The sequence below is a fragment of the Ochotona princeps genome, chromosome 6 (genome assembly GCF_030435755.1).
Source record: "Ochotona princeps isolate mOchPri1 chromosome 6, mOchPri1.hap1, whole genome shotgun sequence".
Lineage (NCBI taxonomy): Eukaryota > Metazoa > Chordata > Mammalia > Lagomorpha > Ochotonidae > Ochotona > Ochotona princeps.
In genome coordinates, this window is record NC_080837.1 from 74,279,187 (window position 1) to 74,292,774 (window position 13,588).

A 13,588-nucleotide genomic window follows, 5' to 3' on the forward strand; every position below is an offset into this window, starting at 1 on the left:
TAGTTGCCCAGCTTTGGGCAGGTAGTGATGGATGTATGTGTGTGTGGTGGTGGTGGGGGGAGGGGATCCAGAGGTCAAAAGTTCTACTATTTTTTTTTTCCTGCTCTCAAAGTGTGGTCCCCAGATCCACCATCAGGAAAGTTGTTAGAAGTGCAGGTGCCTAAGCCCCATCCCAGAGTTGCCAATCCAGGATTCTCACTGAAGTTTGTGAAGCAATGTTTTTCTTTTCTTTTTTTTTTTTTAAGGTTTATTTTATTTTTATTGGAAATTCAGATATACAGAGAGAAAGATCTTCCACGCATTGACTGACTCCCCATGCGGGCTACAATGGCTAGAGCTGCGCCAATCTGAAGTCGGGAGCTTCTTCTTGGTCTCCCACACAGGTGCGGGATCCTCGGCTGCTATCAGACCACAAGCAGGGAGCTGGATGGGAAGCAGGGCCACCAAGATTAGAACCAGTGCCCATATGGGATCCTGCTGTATGCAAGGCAAGGACTTTAGCAGCTAGGCTGGCACGCCGGCCCAAAAAGCAGTGTTTCTAATGCATGGTCCAGAGATGAGATTGGTTAGGTTAATTTTAGAATTCACTCATTTGTCACTATTTTTTCCCCTGAATCTCCAAGTGTCCTGAACAGATCTTAGCCTGTTAATTTCTCTCATATATGAGTATTTCTTTGTAAAATTCGTATATCCAAATTTGGGTGTTCCACTTTGGACTTTACGCCTGTTTTCTTTCCAAGGAGCGTAATCTGTCTGTACAGTGTATCCAAAAGAAAAAAGAAATTTGAAGTGCTGTGTGTGGCTCACAGTGTGACACTTTTTCTTTCCCTGACGTTTATATTATCCCTGTTTTCCCATGCTTCATATTGGTGGAGAAAAATTGTTTTCTTTTCATAAGCCGGCAGGGATACAGCTGCTTTTGATGTGAGATTAGAAGCAGCATCACTGAGCCAAATTATGTGGCTTTGAAGTGCTATAATTGCAGCTTGATTTTGACTAGATGCATTTCTTATCTAAACAAACAATAGTTAATACTTCATCGAGTGCATTCTAGTGTTGGGATTGGAGTAGCACTTTACTGATCAGAATACTTATTTTTCAAGTAGAAAGGCATATATGACATTTTTACCCATATTCCCAGGACTTAAGGAGAAACTGTCAGGTCTGGGTTTTTAATTTCATTTTAATCTGAAGAAGAAAACAGGGACACTTAACTGGATGAAGCCAAGGCGCGTAGCGAATTGGCGTGTGCCTAGGATCTGAAAGAAGTTAGGGTTTGTGAAGAGACCCAGCTGTGGATAAGATTTCTGAAGAAAATTCCAGATGACTTGAAAACCATGGCTGGAATTTTTCAGCGCAGGCACTTCTCAGGGACCTACTGTGTACACAGATCCACATGGCGGCAGTTGGGGAGAACACAAGCCCTGTGTCTGCTGTTTCCGTGGCCGGCCACGTGGCTGAGTTTCTGGTCCAACACATATGTTCACGACAGGGGAAGGCAAGAGAGCAGGAGGTGGAGAAGCTGAGTCTGAGTGTAGTCAAGATGCCAGCGTTTCCTCATTCAGACACCTGTTCAGGCCAGGAGGCGATTCCAAACACACACCAGGCTGGGAGGGGGTCACGGGCGTGGAAGGAGGGAACGTGCCCCCCACACCGCCTTCATCTCACCCTACTCAAGAAGAAATCAGCTATCTGCAAAGCTAAATGACAGGCCAAATTAAGCCTCCACTGGCATTTGGACCTTGGGGAGTTTTGGAAACAAATTGTACAATCAGGCAATAAAGTACGTACAATAAAATATTTTCATTGGTTTATGCACAAGACTAACAGTTCAGGCCGGCCTGATTTTTTTATGGCCAATTTACATGAGCTACAAGGAGTCTAATGATGTGGGGTTCATTTAAAGAAATTTGTAAACATGTTTTTACGCAGTGCATACTTGCTCTTTCTAAGTCTTTGTTTATCTAATAGAGAAAGAGAGCGCTGATTTTTTTTTCCCCCTAAATGCCTACGATAGCTGGGGCTGGACCAGGCTGGAGCCAGGAGCTTCTTCCGGGTCTCCTATGAGGGTGCAGGGTCCTAAGGCTTTGGGCCATTCTCTGCTGCTGTCCCAGGCCACAAAACAGGGGAACTGGATCGGAATTGGAGTAGCTGGGACACAAACCGGCACCCATATGGGATCCTGACACTTGGAGAGGATTAGCCAATTGAGCAATTGCGCTGGGACCTCCTTTCAACTTCCCTCCCTACTGGTACTCTCATAATACTCTTTGTCTTTTTCTCTTTTTTTCCCCTTTTAACATTATTATTATCATTTTTATGATACAGTTCCATAGGCCCTGGGATTTCCCTTACCCCCTCCCAACTCCCCCCTATGAGTTTCCACGTATCATTACAACAGTATAGTTCCTCATAGACGGCCATAAGTCCGTCATTGCAGGCATGGTCAATGGCCGAGACCCCAGCATCTCATGACACATCCAACAGTTTCACTGGGAGTCCATCCTCGCTCTGAAGTAGAGATGCACACTGCACTGTATCCTCACATCTGGACATGCCAGTCTCCCCTACACAGTCACTATAAATCCCCTTCAAGTGAAAAAACCACAAAACAAAACCAACAACAGGAAGAGAAACAGCAATTTGCAATGCCATGAAGTTAAGCAACATGCCACTACTCTTTGCTTCTTAAGCAAAACTCCCTCCAATAGATTACGAATAGCTGTGATGTCTGTCTCTATTCAGCTCTGTCCTCACTGTGGTCTCTGCCAGAGACGCTAATGTGCAGAACTCCACACAGACTAACTTGATGTTTGAGGGGCAGGAGTCCAGGTGTGTGGGCACCGACTGGCCCTTGGCTGTGTTCCCAGGCACTGTGTGCGTGAAGGACAGACAATGGGCAAGCATGGGTGCAGTCCCTCCCTCCACTGGCTGGAAATGTTGGAGACAGAGAGCTCAGGAACCTCTGGTGCAGACAGAGCATTCTTGCTTTGCTTCCCAGTGGCTCTGGTTCTAGTGTGTTGGAAAGTCTTTTGTCTTTTTTCTGGGAAGCCCAGTCAGTCTTCTCAGTGTAGCGTGGTGGGTAGGGCCCCCGGCCTCCAAGTCTACATTGCAACCCCACAACTCTCCTACATTTGGATTTTGAGGTTAGCCCCTTAAATTCTGAGCCCCATTTCCTCATCTGTGGTATGGGCACAGAATAAATCTTGCACAGGCTCAGGGTTTTCAATGTAAACATATTGATCATGTACTATATATAGCAAAGAGGAAACCTTCCAAGATTTCTTTTTCCTTCTGATGAACACATTTACCATTTCTGGGTGCTATTGCAGTAGGCATGACAGCCCCACCCCAGCCAGTGCCCCACTGGGGCAGAGCTCAGAGGGTGCCTCTGCCAGGAAAAGCCTGTAAGACAGCAACTGCTTCCTTAACTCATTCATTCAGCAGGTGTCAGGCCCTGGGCCCGAGGAGGGGGAGACAACAGGAGCGCTTACTCCCAGGGACTCTGTGCGAACCTTTTCCGTGTTTCACTAAGTATTCCCTCTTACAAAGGCCTCTTACCGTATCACGTTTCTGACCAGCCTCCTGGAGTCAGTTGCTTGCTCTTGTTTTGAGTTCATTGGCCGGCTGCACTGACCACAGTATTCTTGTTTCCTCCTTAACTATTCTAATTCCGATGGATGATTACCAGTTATCATCATCAAAGAGAATTATTGCTTATGGAAATGAAAGCCCATGCATCCTAGGGAAAGGTACCATCATACTCTCCCCTTTCTAATATTTAGTGATACTACGGAATTTATAGTTAGCATTCAATTGATGAACATCGAATAGTCACTCAGGGGAGTTACAGTTCTAGAGGTCAGAGAACAAAGTATTTAGATTCCACTGCTGTGTGAGCCTTGAATAAAGGCACCCAGGAACAATATCATTTGTAGCTTTGGGGTGAGTTGTAATTTGTTTTCTAAATGGGCGCCTGCTGGTGTGGTTGTTGGGGATATAGAGGACAAGGGTTCAAAACCCAGGTTTGGGAGGTGGACAGATGTGGGTTAGCCTCCCAGCTGAATCCATGGCACTGGCAAGCAGCTCAGGATTGGGGAGGTCGCATGGACTCTCTGAATGTCTGTTGCCTCACATGCAAGATGGGCATGTGGTGTAACACACATGGCTACTGGGAGAGTCACCAAGACCCGTCCATTCTCACCGGTGAGGAGTAGGCACCCAGGAGATAGGGGGCTTAGAGTGGGGAGATTCCCCATGCCATTGTCACACATACCTCAGATGCACAGTCCTTGAGGCTTTATGTACCTTCCGTCTCCCTAGGGACACTGCTGTTTACATACGTAGATTACACCCCAAAAGCCACCTGCACGGGTTCCCAGAGGGGGCTGGCCAGAGGGGAGCAGGCTGCCCACCCCTGGGGGTGCAGACAGTTGTGTGTCTGGGGCACCCCGCCCCCACACTTTCTCTAGTTCAGGGATTGGGCACAGGGGCCGCTGAGGGGATCTGTTTCATCTTGGCTGGGTCAGAGGTTAATGGAGATAAGCAGTGCCTTCTTACCAGGAGGCCGCGGGACAAGTTGAGTGTGTGCTTAGAGTGAAGTCAGGACCAGGGAGATTGAACAGAGTGATAGTCTCCTGCCCGGGGTGGGGGGTGGGGTGAGACTGGGGCGAAAGCTGCTGCCCAGCTTGGTCGGAGGGAGACAGGGTGATGGAGAGACTGTCCGACAGTGAAGGAACGGCTTGGGATGGAAGACTTGAGTTTCCCACTGGGCAGAAATTTGAGATCAGTACCTGTCCCTGCTCCAGACAGCTTCTGTGCCACTCTGTTTTAGAATGAAGGCAGGCAGCCCCTCCTCTCTTGTGCGGAGCTGTCTGGGTGGGTCCCTCGGTGCCGGCTGCTGCTCTGACCCAGGGACCCCTTGCCTGGAATGACACGCAGCCCACGGTCTGATTTGGAGCTGCCAGGGTTGGCACTGATGCAGAGAGCAATGTCTGTGAAGGCTGTTGTGTTTAGACCCAGGGCATCAGTTCTGGTTTTTCCATAAGTCAACCCACATTGCTAATGAGACAAGGGGGTGGAATTTCTGTCTAAAGCTCCCAAATGCTCTCTTCCTCTGGGAAGTCTTCCTTGGTCACTCCACATAGGAATGGTATTTCTCTGTTCTAGAGTCTTTGGCATCAGTTCTGCTTGCTGTCTCCATCATTGGCTGCTCTATGTGCCACGCGCCTTGTATTTCACCCCCTTCCTCTCCTCCCCTCCCTCCCAGCCTTTAATCCACAGTGGCCAGTGGTACACCACATACTTCTAGGTTCTGGAAACAACTGAACCAAACAGGCACAGCCCCTTCCCCTGTGGAGTAGGCCTCCTGGTGGACACACTTACCACCGTGCACTCTAGAAAGCAAGAGCCATGTCACATTTGTACATTGCTCGTATCCCAAGCAACAGCCTGTGCCTAATATAAAAGGGGCTACTGTGCTTACTGGATGAAGCTATAATACTAGCTGTACATCTAGAAGCTTCTGGGATCATCCAGAGGCTGAGCTAGGCAGAGTGCCTGTGGCACACTGGGGAGTGGTGGTGGCTTTGGCAACCTTGAGTGTGCTGGCACTGGATGGCAGCCACTTGGTTGTGTTAATTCAGTGGGATGTGGCACTCTGGGCCCTGTCTTGTCAAATCTAGTTTTTCAAGAAAAGCTGGAAATCGGAATCCTAATGTGAAATTTCTCCCTCTTTCTCTCTGTTTTTAGCTGTTGGAATTTAGTACAATGAAAAGGCCCCAGAAGAACCCATCTGTGGGCCAGATGACGAGCCCGGCTGCCAGTCAGTGTTTAGTTGGTGGGGAGGTGGCAGTGTGTGGTGTCTGTGAAGAGATGGGATGCCACGGCTGGGACTTACATGGGATATGTGCTTGCTGCCAGACGACAGCCTCATGTCAGCTGCAGAGGTGGCCTCTCGTCACCCGTCTATCCTTTCGGTCCTTTCCATGTTCTCAGTGTATGTAGCTGAGAAGGCATGGAACCCTCTAGAAAGAAAGGGAGTAGAACAGTCACATGCCCTGGGAAAGGCAGCCTTGCACTATGGTGACAGCATCTGTTTGGCGTGGGGTTGGAGCTGGCTTTGAATCTTGGCACCAGCAGCTACAATTCTCTCACCTTGGGGTTTTTTTTTTGTTTTAATTTAGCAAATGATCATAATATCTGTGGTACAGATTGGTGATAAAAATTAAATTTTATGAGAACATTATACATTATCTATGAAAGAAATAGACTTTAAAAAAAATGTAAGCTTGCTTGTTATTCAGGCTGGCTGTGGAAAGCTATTTAATCCCTGAAGGTCATGTTCTAGACAGGGTTGGTCCTGGATTTGTCTTGAGATTTGAGTAAAAGTTGGGGGCGGGGCATGAGGAACTGCTGAGGAACAAGGGGCTGAGGAGGGACGTCGTGGGTGATGGCTGGCGCTCATTCCTAGGGACGGCTTCTGATGTTATCACTGTTTGCATTTTAAACCCGAGACCAGAACTCTTGTTAGAACCACTAGGGCAAAAATTTTTGTTTCTATTCTTTTGAGCTGTAGTCAGTTGACGTTGTTTCCTGCAGGCTGCACAGTTCATGCAGGGTTTTAAGGAGGTAGTTGGGATTTAAGAGTTGGGTGTGGTTGACAGTTTGGAGGTCCCGTGGGCACGCATTACAGAGGAACAGGTTGCTGAAAGCTTGGCAAGTGTGGGGTGAAGACACACCAGAGAAAGAAACACACCTCTCTCTCTCTCTCTCTCTCTCTCTCTCTCTCTCTCTCCTGATTCATTGATGAACGGTATGTTTGGTTTTGCAGGTTCTTCTGTCAAGCCTTGCCCCATTGTAGCTGTTAGGATTTACATCTCCATTCTGCTTGGGAGGGAAACCTCCCTGGGCAGATGTGGGTTCACTCTGGGTTTCTGTCATAGATACAGAAGAAACAGCACAGGTGCAGAGGGGAGGGGACTCCCAGACTGCTGGGCGGGTGGGGATTCTCTCTCAGCACAGATGACCAGAAGTCAGGGACAGAGAGCTCTTGCACTGCCTGGGAGCCTGCAGAGAGACGTCACCTACTTGGGCCTCAGTTTCTCCACCAGGAGACCTCAGATGCTACTTCCTGCTTCTAGGCTTCAGGCAAACCTTGGGTGAAGCAATGTCTCATGGAGAGCCTTCTGTGTGGATCCTGTCCTCCATAAGGCAAAGATAACTTTCTACCTGGGGGCATATATTTAAAACCGTGGCTGACCCCAGGAAGATGGGCTAACATGTTACATTGCTGCTTTAATACACTGAAGACAAAAATGTCCATTTTCACCACAAGCTCCAGTCCTATGATTTTTGTGGAAAGAATCTAGAAATGAAGTATCTTGCAATGGGGACGAAGAGGGATGGAGAATATGTGTGCCTAATGGGATCGCCATACAGTCACCTGCAGAGGAAATTAACCAGCCCAGCAGCGTTCTGGGTTTTCTCTGGGGTGTGATAAGGAGGACAAAGCTGGCACCAAGACCCGCTTGATGATCATCCCCACTCTGGGGCTGCTGCGAGTGGGAAATACAGCAGTGGGACCGTGAGAGCCTCCTGGGTCTGTCTCCTGATGACTTCCTCGTCTAAATCAACCCAGGCAGCTGCGTCCACTTGCACCATGGGATAGAAAAACAGCCCGTGCTACCAGACAGCAGGGCAGGCTCCACAAACACTGTGGGATCAGAGGGCAGGGACTGGCCTCCCAGGCCTGGGAGCCCCATGCCTCCGTTTGTTTGTTTTCACTGTGGCAGCGCCCATCAGTGCCCCTTGGAGGAGGGGGTTGCCTGGACTCCTGCTGTGCAAGGGGAGGCCACTCACTTCTCACCACCAGAAAGGCCCACAGGCCCGCTGGCGATATTTATTTTCATTGCACATAGACTGTCTGCCAGGTCTCAGTTTTGAAGATGATGGGGAAGTCGCCCAGGCTAGGACAGGGAATTTAGTCACTGGATTTTATTTGGTCTGCTGAATATCTGATTAAGAAAGGTCACGAGCCCCTTTCTTCCGCCTGCTCGCCATCCTTTGCATTTCTGTCTACACTCTTCAATTTCCAATTAGCATCCAATCACCCAGGGAAGCAGGGTTCCCTCCTGTGAGGTGAAGCTCTCCTGCTTTTGACTCCGCATTGATCTCTTCTAAAGTGACTTTTCTCACATTTTGGGAAATTGGGAAATTTTCAAAAACAAAGGTTAAAGTAGAACAGTTTGTACAGCAGACCCCTGAGAGCTCACCACACCTGGATTCCACCAGGAACCTGTGAGTACATTGAAAAATAATACTGGAAAGGGGCTTGCGCCATGGCTCAACTGGCTAATCCTTTACCACCAAGCTCCAGTGCTCCATATGGAAGCTGGTTTGTGTCCCAGCTGTTCCACTTCCCATCCAGCTCCCTGCTGTGGCCTGGGAAACTAGTAGAGGGTGGCTCAAAACCTTGGGACCATGTACCTGGGTGGGAGACCAGAATAAGCACCTGGCTTCTGGCTTTGGATTGGCTCAGTTCTGGCCATTGCAGCCATTTCGGCAGTGAATCAGTGGATGAAACATCTCTTTCTATCTCTCCTCCTCCCTGTAAATCTACCTTTCCAATATAAATGAATGAATGAATGAATGAAATAAATAAATAAATAAATAAATAAATAAATAAAGGCCTGGCGTAGTAGCCTAGTGGCTAAAGTCCTCACCTTGCATGTGCCAGGATTCCATATGGCCGCGATTCTAATCCTGGTGGCTCCACTCCCCATCCGCTCCCTGCTTGTGGCCTGGGAAAGCAATCAAGAACAGCCCAAAGCCTTGGGACCCTGCACCCACATGGGAGACCCGGAAGAGGCTCCTGGCTTCGGATCAGCTCAGCTCCAGCCATTGTGGCTGTTTGGGAAGTAAATCAGCAAATGGATCTTCCTCTCTGTCTCTCTCCTCTCTGTATGTCTGCCTTTCTAATAAAAATAAATCTTAAATAAATAAATACATTTTAAGAAGGACTAGACAAAAGTGTAACTAAAATTATTTTGGTGCAAAAACATTGAAATCTGCACATAAAGAGGTCTTCAAAAAATCAATGGAAATATGCATTACTGAACACATGCGCTTTTCAAATTCCTTTTGCACCAAAATAAACTCTTCATCTACTTTCAGTGAATTTTTGAAGCATCCCAGTATTAATGTTTGCTTTATTATGTATCTGCCCAACTGTCCGTTGATTCTTCTATTTGATACATTTCAAGAAAATTTGCACACATCTCTGTAACTCCCTGAAATGTTTACCAATAATTTGTTTATAGTTGTTTCTTTTGATATGAAAGTCAACTACAGGAAATTGTCCCTGTCTTCTGGGCATATTGACTGAGCTGACAGATGCTTGCATTTGTATGACCTGTGCTTCTGTCAGGATACAAGCCGCTGGCCGTGTCCAGTGTGTCTGCTTGGGCTGTACCTGTCTCTGTCGAGCAGCTGCTGCTCTGACTATTCCCAACCCGAGCCTAGGACTGCTCGGTTGTTTCCTGTTGTATAACAAGCTAGAGTGCATTTGACCTTTCTCTTATTTTAGGAGCTGGGTGGTTTTTAGTTGCTCATACTTTAAAAGAAGGTTATGAATATTCTTGTTAAAGTGATGTTGTGAAAATATGTTTTCATTTCTCTTTTAGAAATATCTAGAATTGGAATTACTTAGAGAGTGTGTGCAGACATCATTTTATAAGAAGCTGTCAGAAATGTTTTCCAAAGTGACTTTTTACCGTTGTACGTTCTCCCGGTGATGTCGGAGAGCTCTGTGTTCCAGTACACTACACTGTGTGGTGTGTTTAGGCTTCCGTTTCAGCCTTGCTGGTAGACATATAGGATGCCTCATTTAAAAGCTTTCACTCTAAAAATTAACTTCCTTTTGTTTCCCACTCAGAGACTTGGTTACACAAATATCCCTGAATTGGTTTCAAGTTTTAATTTTTGTTTCTTTGACATAGTGTGAGACTGACATGTCCAGATGTAAAGATACAGTGCGGTGAGCACCTCTACTTCCTGATCCAGGATGGACTCCCAGTGAAACTGTTGGATGTGTCTTGACAGTGGGATGCTGGACTCTGCCATTGTCCGTGCCCACAATGATGGACTTATGACTGTTTATGAGGAACTATGCTGTTGTAATGATATGGGAGAACTCAGTGGTGGCGGGGGGCAGGGATTAGGGTGGGGGTAGGGGAAATACCAGGGCCTATGGAACTGTATCAAATCAACCACCTCAGCTAAACGTTGGGCAGCGAAATACTGGGCAAACGAAGACTCCATGATGGACTGTGACAATCAGTGGCTTCTTCAATGACCTAATCGAGCTGGGAGGGATGTGACTGGCAGCGATCCATAACTGGAAGACTATTAAGACCACTTGAGCAAGTATCTCAGCATGCCCCACATCTGGGACCTTGGGCGAGTGGGAGACTGGGTGGGGATTCTCCCTCAATATCCCCCTCAGATACATAAATAATATAATAAAAATATATATTAAAATTATAATAGTAACGAGAAATTTTTTTAAAGAAAAAAGCAAGTGTATTTTAGGAGGTAAGGGATACATTTGCAGGAATCGGGTTGGACAAATTAGAACCTTGGGGATGTAGTCTTTGAATAAAGTTATCCAGCAGAGCAATTTTTTTAGGCATATCATGCTTTGCAACAACGCTTGGGATGCCATTGGCTTAGATCTTGTAGCTCTCATTCTATTCTAAAACATTTGGGGTGAGCTTCCCACCCTCCTTGATGGCACCCTTAGTTGCTCTAACCGCTTGTCCTGACCTGTATCTCCCCTTTCTTGTTGCTGATGGCTGGGCTGCCTCTGACCCTGGCCCTTCCGCCATATGCCCCGCCTCTGCTTCAAACTCTAGTCTCTAGGCTTCCAGTCTCATGTATGCATACATTTATCTCTCCAACTTTGGTCTTTCCTCCTGCAAGGAAAAACACCTCATTGGAGGCCAAGTCTGTTCGTGATCGAACAACCTTCATCCCCTGTAAAAGAAAACCCATGGGGGTTAGCCTGGTTTTAATGCCCACGCTGAGCCCAGATCTGTGGGAAGCAGTTTCTTTGCATCATCTCATTTAACTTCCACAACAGTATCTACGCGATAGGTTGTAGTTTTACACTAAGCTTTAACTGGAACAAAACCCACGGAGACTTGGACTAAGCAATTCCGTGCAGTCACACAGCTGATAAGCAATCACTGGGCAGACCCAGGAGGTCTGACCCCAGCATCTGAGCTTTTAGATTCTGGATCATTCCCTAGTCCTAGAACATGTGTCCTCCTGCCTCCCCAGCCTTGCTTCAGACGCTTCTGTCTCCCCGTGACCTCGCTCTGTGCTCCAGCCACTCTGACAGATTTACTGTGACTTGAAACAAGCCAGGCTGTTTCCGGGCCTCTTGACATGGCAGATGCTGTTGCGTCTGCCGAGCCTGTTTGATCTGCTCTCCGCCTTCTTCATCAGTTGGACTCTCTCTGGAGAACGAAGCCAGGCATCACAGCCCCCGAAAAGCCTCCCAAATTGAGGGCTGTTCCTTGTTTCTCCTCCTGTTTCCCTAGAGTTTGGGTGACTTTGTGATTCTTTGGGTTTCCAGCCTAGGTGTTACTTGAGTGAGAACCCGGTTCTGTTGCAGAAAGTGCCGAAAGAGTCTGGTTGGCTAGTGTTTGGAGAGTCCCGGTTATGCCATCTCTTCTGCAGGCATCCCTGACGACCACATATGGGAGGAAGGAGGAAGGCTAGGCTTGGGCAGAGAGAGAAGTTGAACATAAGCTATTTCAGGAGCTCCAGGTAGTCTCCCAAGGGATGTGGGAATGGGGCGATGCTTCAGTTGTGGTCCTCATGGAGACCAGGAGTTTTATGCCCTGGCATCTCTACCAGTCCTTGGATGTGGGCTGCCCCAGGGAAGAGACCCAAGCTCAGATGTGCTAGAGCAGTTCAGGAGCATGAGCCTGCAGTACCCACCACATTCAGGCAGCCCAGGAAATGAGTGCTGGGTTCCAAAGAGGGTGTGTGGAGCCCCCTGCCGTGTGTAGACTGAAGAATGACTCCATCAAGAATCTGGCTTAAACAAGTGCCATTTGTAATATGATGTATATTTCTTACTCTCTGTTATGGCACGTTTAAAAAAAAGAATAAACACTTTTAGAAAACTTGGAAGTGGATTATTAACAGGATACCACTTGGTTAGATTTGTTTTTTTTTTAAAAAAAAAAGAAAATAGGTACTCAGCCTGACGTGATGGCTCAGTGGCTAAATCCTTGCATGCACTGGGATCCCATTTGGGCCCCAGTTTGTGTCCCAGCTGCTCCACATCCTGTCCAGCTCTTTCTTTGTGGCCTGGGAAAGCAGTGGGGGATGAGCCAAACCTTGAGGCCCTGTACCAGCATGGGAGACCCAGAGGAAGCTTCTGGCTTTGGATAGGCTCAGCTCCAGCCATTACAGTCACTTAGGCTGTTGTAGCCACTTGGGGAGTGAATCAGTGGATGGAAGATTTTTCTGTCCCTCCTTCTTTGTGTAAGTCTGCCTTTTCAGAAAAAAATAACTACATCTTTTAAAAAAATAGGTACTTAATTGATTTTGCCAGGAAAAGGAAGTTCTCCATTCTGAACATGTGATCAGTTTTTTTTTTTTCCTAACGTCAGGGTATGTGTCTCTAAACTAAGAAAACTTCTGCTTTGCCTTGTAATCCGATAAACATGCTAAGTGATAACCAGTGTATGGGAAACATATGTATCGGCCATGAGAGTGACTTCTTGCGAATTCTTTTTCTTTTCTTACTTAGCTTGCTTAGGATTCAGTGACCCTGTGCTTGCTTGTCTGGCACTTCCTTTCTCAACCAGGGCAGCTGGTGTCAGGTTCAGCTCTACTCCACAGGGTGCGTGAGTCATCACTTTCCCACCTCTCCAGGCCTGTGTTGTCTTAGTCCTAGGATGCAGCCTGGCTGGTTTACAGCCTCTGGAGGATAGATGAAACTTGCATGCTGGTTCTTTTCCAGAAGGAGGCAGGAGTCACCCTTCGGGTCAAGCTTCTGGCCCTGGAAGTCACAGAACCTTTGACCTGCAGCCATGCTGTGGAATCCGATCTACCTCTGGAGAGACTCAGAATGACTGGGCCTGCTAATGAATTCCATCCCTTTGTGGAATATACCAAATCGTGGTCATTTCGTAGCATTATTACGGAATTGTTTACTGACCTGTGTAAGCACATATGCCATTTATCACTCTAAATGTAACAGGTGCTTTCCAGGCTGCCAGCCCGAGAGATGCTACGGTCTCCAAAAACTATAACAACGTTATTTTTCAGTCTTAGCTCCCTTCACGAAGACCCCAGGTTCCTTCATTTTTTTTTTCTTTTGAGCTCAAAGAAGGGAAAAGTTGAAGAGAAGAATTCTGGCATTTGGCAAACTGCTGTATTAGTCCACGTTTTATGTGGGCACGTTAAAAATGTCAATGTTAGAGCAACTTCTGTGGATGCCGAATGAATGCTTGTTTGTCCTCTTTATCCTGGAAAGGGGATTTTCAGTATTTGGTAGCAGTGGCCCAAT